Genomic DNA, 16,954 nt, shown 5'->3' on the forward strand with positions numbered 1-16,954 from the left:
TCTCATCCCATATTACGCAGAACGAGTTTGCAGAAAACGATGGGGCTATCTGCAAAGTGATAGGCCAATCAATATTCATGACTTTTTTCTTAAATAATGCAGCAACGACGGCATGGTCATTAAGGCGTCGTCCGGTATTACAAGTCAACATATGTCCGCATGAATGTTTCAAACACCGTGATGCAACCCGAAGCAAACGGCAGCAGGTGCTTGATACTAATTAGCTACGGCGGACTTCAATCAGAACGCATTAATGTGAGCATCAATCCTGACAAATAGAACATTCCTGAGCGGATCGCGGCTCCTATGGCGCCGAGCCAATCACATCTTGAAATTTTATATTTAAAATAATCCCAAGAAAGCCCAGTCATCAGCAATTACAGTGGGGCAAATAAGTATTTAGTCAACCACTAACTGTGCAAGTTCTCCCACTTGATAATAATAGAGAGGCCTGTAATTGTCAACATGGGTAAACCTCAACCATGAGAGACAAAATGTGGAAAAAAAACAGAAAATCATATTGTTTGATTTTTAAAGAATTTATCTGCAAATCATGGTGGGAAATAAGTATTTGGTCAATACCAATAGTTCATCTCAATACTTTATGTACCCTTTGTTGGCAATAACGGAGGCCAAACATTTTCTGTCATGCTTTACAAGCTTTTCACACACTGTTGCTGGTATTTTGGCCCATTCCTCCATGCAGATCTCCTCTAGAGCAGTGATGTTTTGGGGCTGTCGTTGGGCAACACGGACTTTAAACTTCTCCACAGATTTTCTATGGGGTTGAGATCTGGAGACTGGGTAGGCCACTCCAGGGACCTTGAGATGCTTCTTACGAAGCCACTCTTTTGTTGCCCTGGCTGAGTGTTTGGAATCATTGTCATGCTGAAAGACCCAGCCATGTCTCATCTTCAATGCCCTTGCTGATGGAAGGAGATTTTCACTCAAAATCTCTCGATACATGGCCCCATTCATTCTTTCCTTTACAATGATCAGTCGTCCTGGTCTCTTTGCAGAAAAACAGCCCCAAAGCATGATGATTCCACCCACATGCTTCACAGTGGTTATGGTGTTCTTCGGATGCAATTCAGTATTCTTTCTCCTCCAAACACGACAACCTGTGTTTCTACCAAAAAGTTCTATTTTGGTTTCATCTGACCAAAACACATTCTCCCAGTCCTCTTCTGGATCATCCAAATGCTCTCTAGCGAACCGCAGACGGACCTGGACGCGTACTGGCTTAAGCAGGGGGACACGTCTAGCAGTGCAGGATTTGAGTCCCTGGTGGTGCATTGTTTTACTGATAGTAACCTTTGTTATTGTGGTCCCAGCTCTCTATAGGTCATTCACTAGGTCCCCCCGTTTTGCTCACCATTCTTGTTATCATTTTGACGCTACGGGGTGAGATCTTGCATGGAGCCCCAGATCCAGAGAGATTATTAGTGGTCTTGTATGTCTTCCATTTTCTAATAATTGTTCCCACAGTTGATTTCTTTACACCAATCAATTTACCTATCGCAGATTCAGTCATCCCAGCCTGGCGCAGGTCTAAAATTTTGTTTCTGGTGTCCTTGACAGCTCTTTGGTCTTGGTCATAGTGGAGTTTGGAGGGTGACTGACTGATGTTGTGGACAGGTGTCTTTATACCGATAATGAGTTAAAACAGGTGCCATTAATACAGGTAACGAGTGGAGCTTCGTAAGACCTCGATAGAAGAAGTTAGACCACTTTGACAGCCAGAAATCTTGCTTGTTTGTAGGTGACCAAATACTTATTTTCCACTCTAATTTGGAAATAAATTCTTTAAAAATCAAACTATGTGCTTTTCTAGGGTTTTTTTCCCCCCACATTGTGTCTCTCATGGTTGAGGTTTACCCATGTTGACAATTACAGGCCTCTCTAATCTTTTCAAGTAGGAGAACTTGCACAATTGGTGGTTGACTAAATACATATTTGCCCAATTGTATGTTTAATCTAGTTCAGTATAACATTTAAAGGGAACCATGGACAGAAAGACTTGGAGTTTTTAAAAGATAAATGTTAGTATGAGTTATAAGAATTTGATTTTCAAATGTTTTCGTTTTTATAGAATTTGAAGAATTAGTTTAACCCTTTAAGGTCTGGGCCTATTTTGTCTGATTTTGCATGCCTTTGAAGTTGCCTTTATATTTCAAAGACAGAATTGTTTACGATGGCCTGGTTTGGTCCCTTTTTTTGTGACACCTTGAACTTCATGTCCAAACTGTTGTTTCCTTCACTGACCAATTATAAATCATAATTTTGGGCCCAAAAAGACCAAAAATTCCAAAATCGTTTTGTCAAAATTTTTAATATTGATGTCCAATTGACAACCAAACATGCGTAACGAACCGTTTTGAAACTTTGTAATATTTATTCAACATGTTAGGATGAACATTCAACCAAAAAAAAATAGAATAAATAGTCTTTTATTTGACAATTCAACATAAACAACAGGTATAGCCATAGGCGTTTTTTGCATTTATACATGCTCTAGTCAAAACAGGTTATATACAGCAGACCAAACAGTGAAGAACAGTGAAAAAATATACCATCTAACACAAAAAGTGTTTAGAGGCCATCTCTTTATGAGTTTAGGTATTGCGGCCCATCACCTGATGAAAACTATGTACACCCAATCAAGCTTCTTGAACACACATTTATATACACAAATTGAGAAGACTGATTGTGGGAAAAAAATATATATATATATAACATTGGGGAAAAAAGTATTTTCAAAAATATTTACAATAAACAAGTTACATTTTTTTCAGGCATGCCACTCCGAAAAGCAGTTTCGTCCTGGAATTAGACACAGGGCTACATCACAGCCCACACTTCCATGGGGTGTCGGTCCTCTTTCCACCCTTCCGTTTTCAATTCACTTTACTTTCATTGTCACTATAAATGTACATGAAACAAAAGTCAGTATTTATGAAAATAATAAAGTATAAAATAAAAATATATACAGCAATAAATAATAATGGAAATCTATATGTATGACAATAGAAAGAATACCGTAGCTGATTATGTGCTACATCCCTAATCTTCATATAGAAAGAAGACCACAAATTATACTTTGATCTGATATGCACATTTTATTATTACATACACAAACACGCACTTATATTGCATCAAAATTAACTTTGTCTTGCAATATCAAAAGAAACTTTTACAGCATTAAAAAAAAAAAAAAAAAAAAAAAAGTGAGTTGGCTTATCTCTGCTCGTCGATGGCGTCACCCACGTGTTCAAATCCGTCACTATCTTTACTCGAGGACTCTTCCGAAGAAGACGATGATGACGAATTTGGACCACCCTCTTCCTCAAGTTGATCAAAAAGCACAATTGCTTGCGCTAAATTTAGTTTTCCGTTCATCCTCAAAGTCACACAAAGTCGCTCGCCTGCTTGCTTGATTCAAACGGCCGTCGCTCGCCCCCTCGCTGCGTCAGAACACTCCTGCCTCTCGTTCGGTGGAACCTCGCACGGCAGTTATATTTATAAAAAAAAAAAACACATTTTGTGCTTCCACTGTGACTTCGAAAGGGTTCGTTTGATTTGTGTTTTTTTCATGGAGCTTCCGTTTTGAAAAAGGACAAGAAATGATGGAAATATAGACATAAACAAATGATCCATGCAGCGTTTTAATGTTTTTTTGAGAGGACAATAAAACTATAAAACTTAAATGACAATATCTCACGTTTTAGTTGGTCGATTGACTTCAAATAACAACGAGAGTAAACCGCAACTTCCGCACTTTAAAACGAGACCAACCAACGGCATGTGGGTGACGTAATTAAAACACGAGGGTGCTTCAAAGACGACGTGCGCTGAGGACGCGCCGGCGCGTCCTTCGACTCTCAAGGGTTAACTAGCTCTGAGCGGTGACGTCACTGGGCAGCGCTGCCATACTTGCGCTGCCGTACTTCCACAGTGTCATTCGTTTTCTACCCAAACATGTTGTAGGTTCTGCCCCTCCAATTTGAACAATTTTTCTTACTAAGCAATCTCAACCCACATGCGTTCTCTGTCTGTGCGGTAACACCTGAAAGGGAAACGCAACTGAAAAGAGAGTGCGGCTGGCTTGACCACAGAATTAGAAAATGCAGCTCACTTCAGACAGCAAGAAGATAATAATAACATAGGGATTGCGTAGAAAGGGTTTATTGAAAACACACAAAAAAATGCAATCACAAAAAGGGAGACACAAAAAGGGTCTGTGACAGTCGGTTGGGATCAATAATTTTTTTTTTTTTTAAACCTGAGGGAAAATTGCGGTGAGAGGCAGACAAACGAAAAAAAAAAAAACAAGGCAATGATGCAAATAGCAATGAAGGCATAAAAAACTGTCAAAAAGCAGCAAGTCAATATCTCAGCAAGCCGCCTAGGATCGGTTTAAAGACACTGCTGATGAGCTGGAATTGGATGCAGGTACGACGTTGGGAACTCATCCCACAGCTCTTTAATAAGTAATCTGACCAGCAGCAGAATGTGACAAAATCATGACAGTTGTCATACTAGCTTCCCTTGCTAGCTAGCAGAGCTATTCTCCCAGTCCAACCCAACTGCGTCATCACCGCGAGCGTGCATTGCGTGCGTAAAACATGGCGCCCTCCGTAGGTCAAAACATGTACTAAATATGACAGATTTTTAAATCTATGGCAATAATATATGGCGGAAAACACAGACAAGACTGAAAAAGCAGCTTCTGCTCTTGCACTCCTCTTTAAAAGAAACTGCTGTATTTTAAGCCAAAACAACTGTTGTGTTTGATAGAACAATATGTCTATATGCTGCCATAGCAGATTCATGGCGCATTTATCCCCAAACTATTTTTAATTTGTCCGTTTTACCCTGAAAACCCCCATTTACAGATGTCGCGTAACCGCTTTTGTTTCAACCCAGCCAATTGTGGCTTATTAGAGCCTACAAGTCTTTTAGTCCGAGGTTCCCTTTAAGGGAAGCACTTTTTTTTTTTTTTTTGAAAGCACAGTCCACGTATGAAAAAAACCCCAACAAATAATCAGAACAATTCATCCCTGCCGCTGGCTCAGTGTCAATGCCCCTGAGACAGGTGGGTTATGAAGGGAGGGGGCATATTCAAAGCAACTGCCTGACAAAAAAGTCGACGAGTGGAACGTCTGTTGCAGGCAGTGTGACTGAAGTGTTCCCGACACCGCTCCGCCGCCACTACCTGGCTGCCAAAGCATCACTTTAAAAGCGTTACGTAGCCTTTACCTGACCCAGCAAGAATTCTGCCAGCTAGACTCGACCCACCATGACCCGCTTCCAGGCAGAAAGGTGTTCCTTCTCCGAAGGTCACGCATGACCTGTGATTCTCTCAGACGGCTGAAGAATTTGAAATGTAGTAGGATTGTCATATGTCGTCAGTAAAAAAAATAATTTAATGCTTTTTGGGTGCAAAACACCTGGGTATGAACTAAAAATTTCAGTGGTGTTTATGGATGTTGACCACCATCGATGGTTCACTCACGCTTGGGGTTGCCAACTCCCTGTAAAAAAAAATAAAGGGGGACACCTCATTGGTGGAGCTGGCTGGCCTAGAATAAAATCAACATCTGTTCTGCTTAATTTAATATAATGTTATAATTGAAATTGAATAAATAAATTAAAATAACTTCACCTGAGCCTTTCTGTGTGTGTGTAAGGTTTTAGGGATGTTTTTTTTAAGCTTTTTGTTAAGCTTTTTTTTTTCCTAAAAAGTGCAGACATAATCTCTGATGCACACTGTTTTAGTGCTGCAAAGATTAATCGAAGAAGTCGAGTAATTCGATTGGGCGAATTCATATTGGGGATAATGTGACAGTAACGAAAAAAATACAATTAAGCGATAGTTATGAGGTAGATATCAGTGACTTTTTTACAGACGCTGGTGTCCTTCGACAGCTCTTTGGTCTTGGCCACAGTGGAGTTTGGAGTGTGATTGACTGAAGTTGTGGACATGGATAATGAGTTAGAACAGGTGCCATTAATACAGGTAACGAGTGGAGCCTCGTTAGACCTCGTTAGAAGAAGTTAGACCTCTTTGACAGCCAGAAATCTTGCTTGTGTCAAAGGTGACCAAACACTTATTTTCCACTCTAATTTGGAAATAAATTCTTTAAAAATCAAACAATGTGATTTTCTGTTTTTTTTTCCACATTCTGTTTCTCATGGTTGAGGTTTACCCATGTTGACAATTACAGGGCTGCACAATGGCGTACCGCACGCAGGCTATTTTTAGACCGTGACGTCGCATCGTAAAGCGGAAGTAAAGCCGAAGTGGGACATTATAGACCCGCCCTTGCATAGACCCCACGTAAAAAGTGCTACTTTTCGCCGGTAATCTTTCAAAAACGAACATGGCGATCACGCATTGCTTTTTTGGAACTTGTAGAAACGACTCTAGACATTACGACCATGAAGGATGTTTTCTTCATACGTTCCCGGAAACCAAAAACTCGGGAGGAAAAAAATGTGAAAACCGAATCAACTTGCGCGGACTTTAACACCAGCTCGGCGAATCCATTCACGTTTCATATGCAGTAAACATTATGTTGGGTTGGCATGGTCTTTCAGAGGACAAAGAGGTAAGCCATTTTTATATTTTTACTTTATTTTTTTTTTGCGTAACGTTGTGCCGTACTGCTTCTGTCTGACAATGAATGACCTGAAAAAACTACAATGGTATCTGACTGCCACTGTTACCGTTTCTGTTATCTATATATATATATATATATATATATATATTTATATAACTTTAGTAAGGGGGAAGTGTAAATAAATTATAGGATTAAGATGTGTTATCAATGAAAAAATGTAAAGTGTTCGTTGGCTGTCACTGAGTACCATTTGCGACCGCTACACAAAGCTAACTAAATTACCCCCAAGAACGGTAAGAGATGTAGGAAAACCAGAGGATATATAAGAAAGACAGGGCTGATGGTAAAGGATAGCTTGTTGAAACCGGAGAATGTCATTGTCAGTCGCGTCGATTAAAAAAAAGCTAAAGCTATGCTTAGGTCGGCTCGTTTTTTTCGTCTTTTTCAGCCTTCGACGCTAAAGCCATCTCTTTAACTGAACATTTTTATGTTCTTCCAAATCTATGCCAGTCAATTTGGCACCAGGCACATCATTTTCGGAGAGAATTGGTAGGTTTAGCGCTGTAAACATCTCCTGCGTACACGATTTCCATTCATTTCCTATTAGGGACAAATGGTGGCTTGTCCTTGCATAGCAACCGTAACTAATGCCATGAATATTAATGAGCGGAAGTGACGTGTTGGTTGCGGTACGCCATTGGTGGTTGACTAAATACTTATTTGCCCCACTGTATATACATATATACGTAATACATACATACATACATACATACATACATACATACATACCCTAGTATATATACATACACACATACCAGGGCTGTCAAACGATTAAAATTTTTAATCGAGTTAATTGCAGCTTTAAAATTAATCGTAATTAATCACAATTAATCGCAATTCAAACCATCTATATAATATGCCATATTTTTCTGTAAATTATTGTTGGAATGGAAAGATAAGACACAAGATGGATATATACATTCAACATACGGTACATAAGTACTGTATTTTTTATTATAACACTAAATCAACAAGATGGCATTACCATTATTAACATTCTGTTAATGCGATCCATGGATAGAAAGACTTGTAGTTCTTAAAAGATAAATGTTAGTACAAGTTATAGAAAATTAATATCAAAACCCCTCTTCATGTTTTCGTTTTAATAAAATTTGTAAAATTTTCATTCAAAAAATAAACTAGTAGCCCGCCATTGTTGATGTCAATAATTACTTACACAATGCTCATGGGTGCTGAAGCCTATAAAATCAGTCACACCCAAGCGCCAGCAGAGGGAGCCAAAACTCCGAAAAACACAACAAGTACACCTTTCACTGTGCTCACATTTTAATCTGTTTGAGCGGGGCATTTGTGCGTTAATTGCGTCAAATATTTTAACAGGATTAATTTAAAAAATTAATTACCGCTCGTTCACGCGCTAATTTTGACAGCCCTAACACACACACACATATATAATATATATATATATATATATATATATATATATATATATTAGGGCTGTCAAACGATTAAAATTTTTAATCGAGTTAATTACAGCTTAAAAATTAATTAATCGTAATTAATCGCAAGTAATCGCAATTCAAACCATCTATAAAATATGCCATATTTTTCTGTAAATTATATATATATATTCTGTAAAATAAATTGTTGGAATGGAAAGATAAGACACAAGATGGATATATACATTCAACATACGGTACATAAGGACTGTAGTGGGCATTTCACTCTACTGTCATTTAAATCTGTCTATGCTGTCCTCACTCCGAAGCATCTACTTTTTCCAAAGCTAGACAGCTCGTGAACGACGCCTTAATAATCAGACTTCTTCCTTTTTCATCTGATTTATTAATAAAATGGCCTCAAACCATTGTCCTCTTTAGACCGTCGTAAAACTACAACAACAACAAAAAAAATACACAAGCATTGCATTAGCAAGAACGTTAGCTTAGCACGCTATACAGGTTCACTAAACATAAACAAAAAGCGTCTCATACAAAAAATATAACATTTCGCTTACTAACATAATATGTACATTCTTTACAACAACCATACTTACGGACAAATCTTGTCCAAGGATCATATAAGCACAACATTACAACGTAGGCGTCAGCCCAAGACGTCGTGCAGCCATATTGAACTGGCAAGAAAAAATAAACCATGTCGCAAAGCGACCACAAGAGTTCGCTGTTAGACAGCACAAAAAGCCTTGCTGTAAAACTTACCAAAAGGCAGAATACTGTCTGAGCGGGACATGTGCGTTAATTGCGTCAAATATTTTACCGTGATTAATAAAAAAAAATAATTACCGCGCGTTAACGCGATAATTTTGATAGCCCTAATATATATACACTGTATATATATATATATATATATATATATATATATATATATATATATATATATATATATATATATATACACTGTATATACAGTATATACATGCAGAGATCTGGGTCAATATTGAAAGAAAGAACCAGAAAATTAATTGTCTGCCCAGTTTTATTCAAAACTTAACAGAATGGAAAAAAACAAGCAATAAAATTGACTGCACTGTAAACAGCCCAAAATTTAGCTTAATGGCGGATTACAAGCAACTATCAGGTGCATACTGCCACCTACTGTACAACAGTGAGGTGTTTTTTTATTGCTCGATAGTTAACCTGCCTTATTTTGCCAGTACTTATTTTGCTGCTATCTAGTGCTCAATTCAAGTATATTTGAACAGGGTTTATCCATTGCGTCGGAGGCAAGAAAACGAAACAATCAACTGATAATGAGGAAACAAAAAAACAAAAGTAACATGTAACGCAAGTGACAATTTGAAAAGTAGTGGAGTACAGATATGTGCTGTAAAATGTATTGGGAATAAAATTAAAAAGTACAACTTCATATTTGTACTCAATAAAGTACAGATACACAAAAACCTACTTAAGTACAGTAACGAAGTACTTTTAGTTAGTTGCATTCCACCACTGGAAATCAAAGTGCAATTCCGCAGCATTTTTATTTTGCATTTAATGTTCTTTTGAAAGGGCAAGTTTTTGTTTTACATCTCCTAAAATTCATTCATTCCTTCATTTTCTATGTCACCTTTCCTAACGAGGGTCTGGCGCCTATCCCAGCTAACTACAGGCAGAAGGCAGGGCACACCCTGGACTGGTTGCCATGCCACAATGTGACATTCAACGAGTCATGCAGACAATTTAGAGTGTTCAATCAACCGACCATCCATGTTTTTGGCATGTGGGAGGAAACCCACGCAGGGACAGGAACATGCAAACTTGAGCCTGGGATTGAACCCTTGATCTCAGAATTGTGAGGCAGATGTGCGAACCATTTTGGATGGAAGATGGCGGCGCGCACGGACGCAGCGGCTCAGAGCTCCTCTCACAGCCAGTGTGTTTTTTTACTGTTTTTGTTAGTTTGTCTCTCCTGCCCCACCTGTCGTGCGCTCACCACCTACAGCCGACAGGAACTTTTCCGCATCGGGTTACGGAGCAAACAGTCCGTTACCGATGACTTTATTTCGGATCACAACATCCCGCCGAGCATAGCCCGAACACCGGGCTCCCCGTGGACACTCATCCCGGCTGGGAGGAGGAGGAGGCGGCGCAAGGAGAGGAAGCAAAAGCGGGGCTGCCGGGCCGGCGTCCTCGTTCAGCTGCGGAGACGGCCACACAAACCGCCGCTACCCAGCATCTTCCTCGCTAATGTCCGATCCCTCGCCAACAAGATGGATGAGCTGAGGCTGCAGCTGGCAGGCAACAGGCTCGTGAGGGACTGCTGCATCTTGATGTTCACGGAGACCTGGCTTCACTCATCCATCCCGGACGCGGCTATGGAGTTAGCGGGCCGCACAGCGCACAGACTTGACAGGAACCGCGACTCTGGGAAGAGCAGGGGCGGAGGGCTCTGCATCTACGTCAATAACAGCTGGTGCACAAACGCCGCTACTATCAACAACCACTGCTCCGCAGATCTGGAGTTCATCACGGTCAGATGCAGGCCCCTGTACCTTCCACGTGAGTTCACCGCTGTCACAGTAACCGCTGTGTACATTCCACCGGATGCTAATGCTAGCACGGCTCTTAGCCACTTGAACAATGCCCTCAGCCGGCTACAGAACGACCTTCCAGAAGCAGTGCATGTGCTGAATTAAAAGTAGCGCTCCCACAACTCCACCAGCACATTAAATGTGCCACCAGGGGAACTAGGACCCTGGATAAAGCCTACTCCAACATCAAGCATGGTTACAGGGCCATCCAGCTGCCCCACCTGGGTTCCTCTGATCACATGTCGCTGCTCCTGATACCGGCTTACAAACCAGTGAGAAAGCAATCACCTCCCATAACCCGGACTGTGACATTTTGGCCCGATGGAGCCTCTCAGCAGCTGCAGGACTGCTTTGAAAGCACCGACTGGGACATCTTCTGCCACCAGGACCTGGAGGTTTTCACCTCTGCTGTGCTGGGCTACATCCAACACTGCATCAACACCGTCACGGTGGAAAAACGCATCCAGGTGTTTCCCAACCAGAAGCCTTGGATGAATAGGGAGGTCAAGGCCCTGCTGAGGGAGAGGAACAGCGCCTTCAGGTCCAGGGACGGGGAGCGGTACAGCGGTGCCCGGGCGGCCCTGAAGAGGGGCATCAGAGAAGCCAAGGCAGGCTACAAGCAGAGGATCGAGGAGGACTTCAGCAGCAACAACAGCCGGCAGGTGTGGAGGGGGCTCCGTCACATCACCAACTTCAGATCCAGCAACGCTGCCCCAACCTCTGGGGACGCCTCACTGGCGGAGGAGCTCAACCACTTCTTCGCCCGCTTCGAGGTTGTGCCCCCAGCGGGGGAACCACTGCTTCAGACCCTCCACAGCCAGCCCTTCACGATTCAGGCACAGGAGGTGAGGAGAACCCTGAAGGCAGTGAACCCCCGGAAAGCTGCTGGACCTGACGGAGTGGCTGGGAGAGTGCTGAGGGACTGTGCTGACCAGCTGGCTGGGGTCTTCACCAATATCTTCAACCAGTCCCTCTCCCAGTGCTCCATCCCGCCCTGCTTGAAGTCCTCCACCATCATCCCTGTGCCGAAAAAGAACTCCATCAACTGCCTCAATGACTACCGGCCAGTCGCACTCACTCCCATCATTATGAAGTGCTTTGAGAAACTGGTCCGGGGTCACATCACTGCATGCCTGCCACCCACACTGGACCCCCACCAGTTTGCCTACAGAGCCAACCGGTCCACGGAGGACGCCATCGCGACAGCTCTGCACACCACACTGACTCATGTGGAACAGCGGGGGAGCTACGCCAGGCTGCTCTTCCTGGACTTCAGCTCGGCCTTTAACACCATCATCCCGAGCAGACTGGTGAGCAAACTGGGGGACCTGGGTCTCTCCCACAACATCTGCAGCTGGATTATGGACTTCCTGACAGACCGCTCCCAGAGGGTGAGAGTAAGACACCACCTGTCCTCTGTTCTGAGGACCAGCACCGGTTCTCCTCAGGGCTGCGTGCTCAGCCCCCTACTCTACACCCTCTACACCCACGACTGCACCCCCACCCAGCCGAACAATTCCATCATTAAGTTCGCGGACGACACCACGGTGGTGGGGCTCATCTCAGGAGGAGATGAGTCCGCTTACAGGGTGGAGGTGGAGCGTCTGTCGGGCTGGTGCACCATCAACAACCTGACTCTGAACACCTCCAAGTCGAAGGAGGTCATCGTCGACTTCAGGAGGTGTAAACCGGACATCCAGCCAATCACCATCAATGGGGACCGGGTAGAAATGGTGCCAGACTTCAGGTTCCTGGGCACCTACATCAGTGAGGACCTGACCTGGACTGTCAACACCACAGCGATCCTGAAGAAGGGCCAACAGAGACTCTACTTCCTGAGGGTTCTCAGGAAGAACAACATTAAAACTGAGCTCTTGTTGGTCTTCTACCGCTGCTCAGTGGAGTCGGTGCTGAGCTACAGCATCTCGCTGTGGTTCTCCAGCTGCACCGCAGCAGAGCGGAACCAGCTCCAGAGGGTCATCAACACCGCCCAGAGACTGATTGGCTGCCCTCTTCCATCCCTGGAGTCAGTCTATAAGACCCGCTGCCTCAGGAGGGCTCACAGCATCACCAGAGACTCCTCACACCCTGGCCACCACCTGTTCCAACTATTACCCTCTGGGAGGCGTTTCAGGGCAATAAAGGCCAGAACTAATCGACTAAAAAACAGCTTTTATCCGAGAGCCGTCGCTGCTCTGAACGCCTCACACTGAATGTGGTTTTGGATCAATGTGCACATGTACAGTGAAATGCATATAAATGTTTTTATTTATTTATTTTTTTTTTCATAATCATCCTTGCCCGTGTATATATCCCCCACCTCATAGAGTGTATAGTCTTTTAAGTACTGTTATTTTATTTTATTTATTTCCTTGTTTTTGGTCCATGAGAGCTGCTATTTTTTAATTTCGTTGTTTCTGTGTTGGAACAATGACAATAAATTATTCTGATTCTGATTCTGATTCTGATTCAGTCACCGTGCCATCTCCTAAAATGTATCCTTAAATCAAATATACAGTGCATTGCAAAAGTATTCGGCCCCCTTGAACCTTGCAACCTTTCGCCACATTTCAGGCTTCAAACATAAAGATATAAAATTTTAATTTTTTGTCAAGAATCAACAACAAGTGGGACACAATCGTGAAGTGGAACAAAATTTATTGGATAATTTAAACTTTTTTAATAAATAAAAAACTGAAAAGTGGGGCGTGCAATATTATTCGGCCCCCTTGCGTTAATACTTTGTAGCGCCACCTTTTGCTCCAATTACAGCTGCAAGTCGCTTGGGGTATGTTTCTATCAGTTTTGCACATCGAGAGACTGACATTCTTGCCCATTCTTCCTTGCAAAACAGCTCGAGCTCAGTGAGGTTGGATGGAGAGTGTTTGTGAACAGCAGTCTTCAGCTCTTTCCACAGATTCTCGATTGGATTCAGGTCTGGACTTTGACTTGGCCATTCTAACACCTGGATACGTTTATTTTTGAACCATTCCATTGTAGATTTGGCTTTATGTTTTGGATCATTGTCCTGTTGGAAGATAAATCTCCGTCCCAGTCTCAGGTCTTGTGCAGATACCAACAGGTTTTCTTCCAGAATGTTCCTGTATTTGGCTGCATCCATCTTCCCGTCAATTTTAACCATCTTCCCTGTCCCTGCTGAAGAAAAGCAGGCCCAAACCATGATGCTGCCACCACCATGTTTGACAGTGGCGATGGTGTGTTCAGGGTGATGAGCTGTGTTGCTTTTACGCCAAACATATCGTTTGGCATTGTGGCCAAAAAATTCAATTTTGGTTTCATCTGACCAGAGCACCTTCTTCCACATGTTTGGTGTGTCTCCCAGGTGGCTTGTGGCAAACTTTAAACGAGACTTTTTATGGATATCTTTGAGAAATGGCTTTCTTCTTGCCACTCTTCCATAAAGGCCAGATTTGTGCAGTGTACGACTGATTGTTGTCCTATGGACAGACTCTCCCACCTCAGCTGTAGATCTGTGCAGTTCATCCAGAGTGATCATGGGCCTCTTGGCTGCATCTCTGATCAGTTTTCTCCTTGTTTGAGAAGAAAGTTTGGAAGGACGGCCGGGTCTTGGTAGATTTGCAGTGGTCTGATGCTCCTTCCATTTCAATATGATGGCTTGCACAGTGCTCCTTGAGATGTTTAAAGCTTGGGAAATCTTTTTGTATCCAAATCCGGCTTTAAACTTCTCTACAACAGTATCTCGGACCTGCCTGGTGTGTTCCTTGGTTTTCATAATGCTCTCTGCACTTTAAACAGAACCCTGAGACTATCACAGAGCAGGTGCATTTATACGGAGACTTGATTACACACCGGTGGATTCTATTTATCATCATCGGTCATTTAGGACAACATCGGATCATTCAGAGATCCTCACTGAACTTCTGGAGTGAGTTTGCTGCACTGAAAGTAAAGGGGCCGAATAATATTGCACGCCCCACTTTTCAGTTTTTTATTTGTTAAAAAAGTTTAAATTAGCCAATAAATGTTGTTCCACTTCACTATTGTGTCCCACTTGTTGTTGATTCTTGACAAAAAAATTACATTTCATATCTTTATGTTTGTAGCCTGAAATGTGGCGAAAGGTTGCAAGATTCAAGGGGGCCGAATACTTTTGCAAGGCACTGTATATTATAATGACAAATTAAATTAAATTTAATCCACATTAAATTTTCCTCATCTGATAACTCTATCATTGGAACTGACTAATTGATAGATTAATCGATTACTTGCATTATCGATAGCTGCAGCCCTACCTTTATTTTCTAAAGAATTTAGATGCATTCAAGGTCCCCTCCGCAATAACTCCACTCCAAATATAATGTGGAAATACAAATAAAATCATACAGTGGGGCAAATAAGTATTTAGTCAACCACCAATTTTGCAAGTTCTCCTACTTAAGATTAGAGCGGCCTGTAATTGTCAACATGGGTAAACCTCAACCATGAGAGACATAATGTGGAGAAAATAAAAACAGAAAATCACATTGTTTGATTTTTAAAGAATTTATTTCGAAATTAGAGTGGAAAATAAGTATTTGGTCACCTACAAACAAGCAAGATTTCTGGCTGTCAAAGAGGTCTAACATCTTCTAACGAGGTCTAACGAGGCTCCACTTGTTACCTGTATTAATGGCACCTGTTTTAACTCATTATTGGTATGGTAAATGGTAAATGGACAGTCCTTATATAGCGCATTTATCTGCATGGTTATCATGCCCAAAGCGCTTTACATTAGCACACATTTACCCGTTCACGCACACATTCACACACCAATGGGGCTGCTGCCATGCAAGGCGCTGTCAACCCATTGGAGGCAAATCAGGATTCAGTGCCTTGCCCAAGGGCACTTCGACAGTGGGCAGTCGTAACCGGGAATCGAACCACTGACCTTTCGGTCCAAGGACAACTCCAGCTACCAACTGCGGCACGGCCGCCCCCCTCTGGTATAAAAGACACCTATCCACAATCTCAGTCAGTCATTTTCCAAACTCCACAATGGCCAAGACCAAAGAGCTCTCGAAGGACACCAGAAACAAAATTGTAGACCTGCACCAGGCTGGGATGACTGAATCTGCAATAGGTAAAACACTTTGTGTAAAGAAATCAACTGTGGGAGCAATTATTTTAAAATGGAAGACATACAAGACCACGGATAATCTCACTCGATCTGGGGCTCCATGCAAGATCTCACCCCGTGGCGTCAAAATGATAACAAAAACGGTGAGCAAAAATCACAGAACCACACGGGGGGACCTAGTGAATGACCAACAGAGAGCTGGGACCACAGTAACAAAGGCTACTATCAGTAACACAATGCGCCGGCAGGGACTCAAATCCTGCACTGCCAGACGTGTCCCCCTGCTGAAGCCAGTACACGTCCAAGCCCGTCTGCGGTTCGCTAGAGAGCATTTGGATGATCCAGAAGATGACTGGGAGAACGTGTTATGGTCAGATGAAACCAAAATAGAACTTTTTTGCAGAAACACAGGTTGTCGTGTTTGGAGGAGAAAGAATACTGAATTGCATCCGAACAACACCATACCCACTGTGAAGCATGAGGGTAGAAACATCATGCTTTGGGGCTGTTTTTCTGCAAAGGGACCAGGACGACTGATCTGTGTAAAGGGAAGAATGAACGGGGCCATGTATTGAGAGATTTTGAGTGAAAATCTCTTTCCATCAGCAAGGGCATTGAAGATAAGATTTGGCTGGGTCAGCATGACAATGATCCCAAACACACAGCCAGGGCAACAAAGGAGTGGCTTTGTAAGAAGGATTTCAAGGTCCTGGAGTGGCCTAGCCAGTCTCCAGATCTCAACCCCATAGAGAATCTGTGGAGGGAGTTGAAAGTCCGTGTTGCCCAACGACAGCCCCAAAACATCACTGCTCTAGATGAGATCTGCATGGAGGAATGGGCCAAAATACCAGGAACAGTGTGTGAAAAGCTTGTGAAGAGTTACAGAAAATGTTTGGCCTCCTTTATTGCCAACAAAGGGTACATAACAAAGTACTGAGATAAACTTTTGGTATTGACCATTTTCCACCATGATTTGCAAATAAATTCTTTAAAAATCAAACAATGTTCTTCTCTGTTTTTTTTTCCACATTCTGTCTTTCATGGTTGAGATTTACCCATGTTGACAATTACAGGCCTCTCTAATATTTTCAAGTGGGAGAACTTGCACAATTAGTGGATGACTAAATACTTATTTGCCACACTGTATGTAATACATTT

At 42.4% G+C, this 16,954-nt stretch overlaps 1 protein-coding gene across 2 annotated transcripts in view; it reads right to left on the reverse strand.

Annotated features, from left to right (window-relative positions):
- LOC130917185 (contactin-5-like) overlaps positions 1 to 16,954 on the reverse strand; it is a 411,152-nt gene that overhangs the window by 227,006 nt on the left and 167,192 nt on the right. The window lies entirely within an intron of this gene.

The sequence above is a fragment of the Corythoichthys intestinalis genome, chromosome 6 (genome assembly GCF_030265065.1).
Source record: "Corythoichthys intestinalis isolate RoL2023-P3 chromosome 6, ASM3026506v1, whole genome shotgun sequence".
Classification (NCBI taxonomy): Eukaryota; Metazoa; Chordata; class Actinopteri; order Syngnathiformes; family Syngnathidae; genus Corythoichthys; species Corythoichthys intestinalis.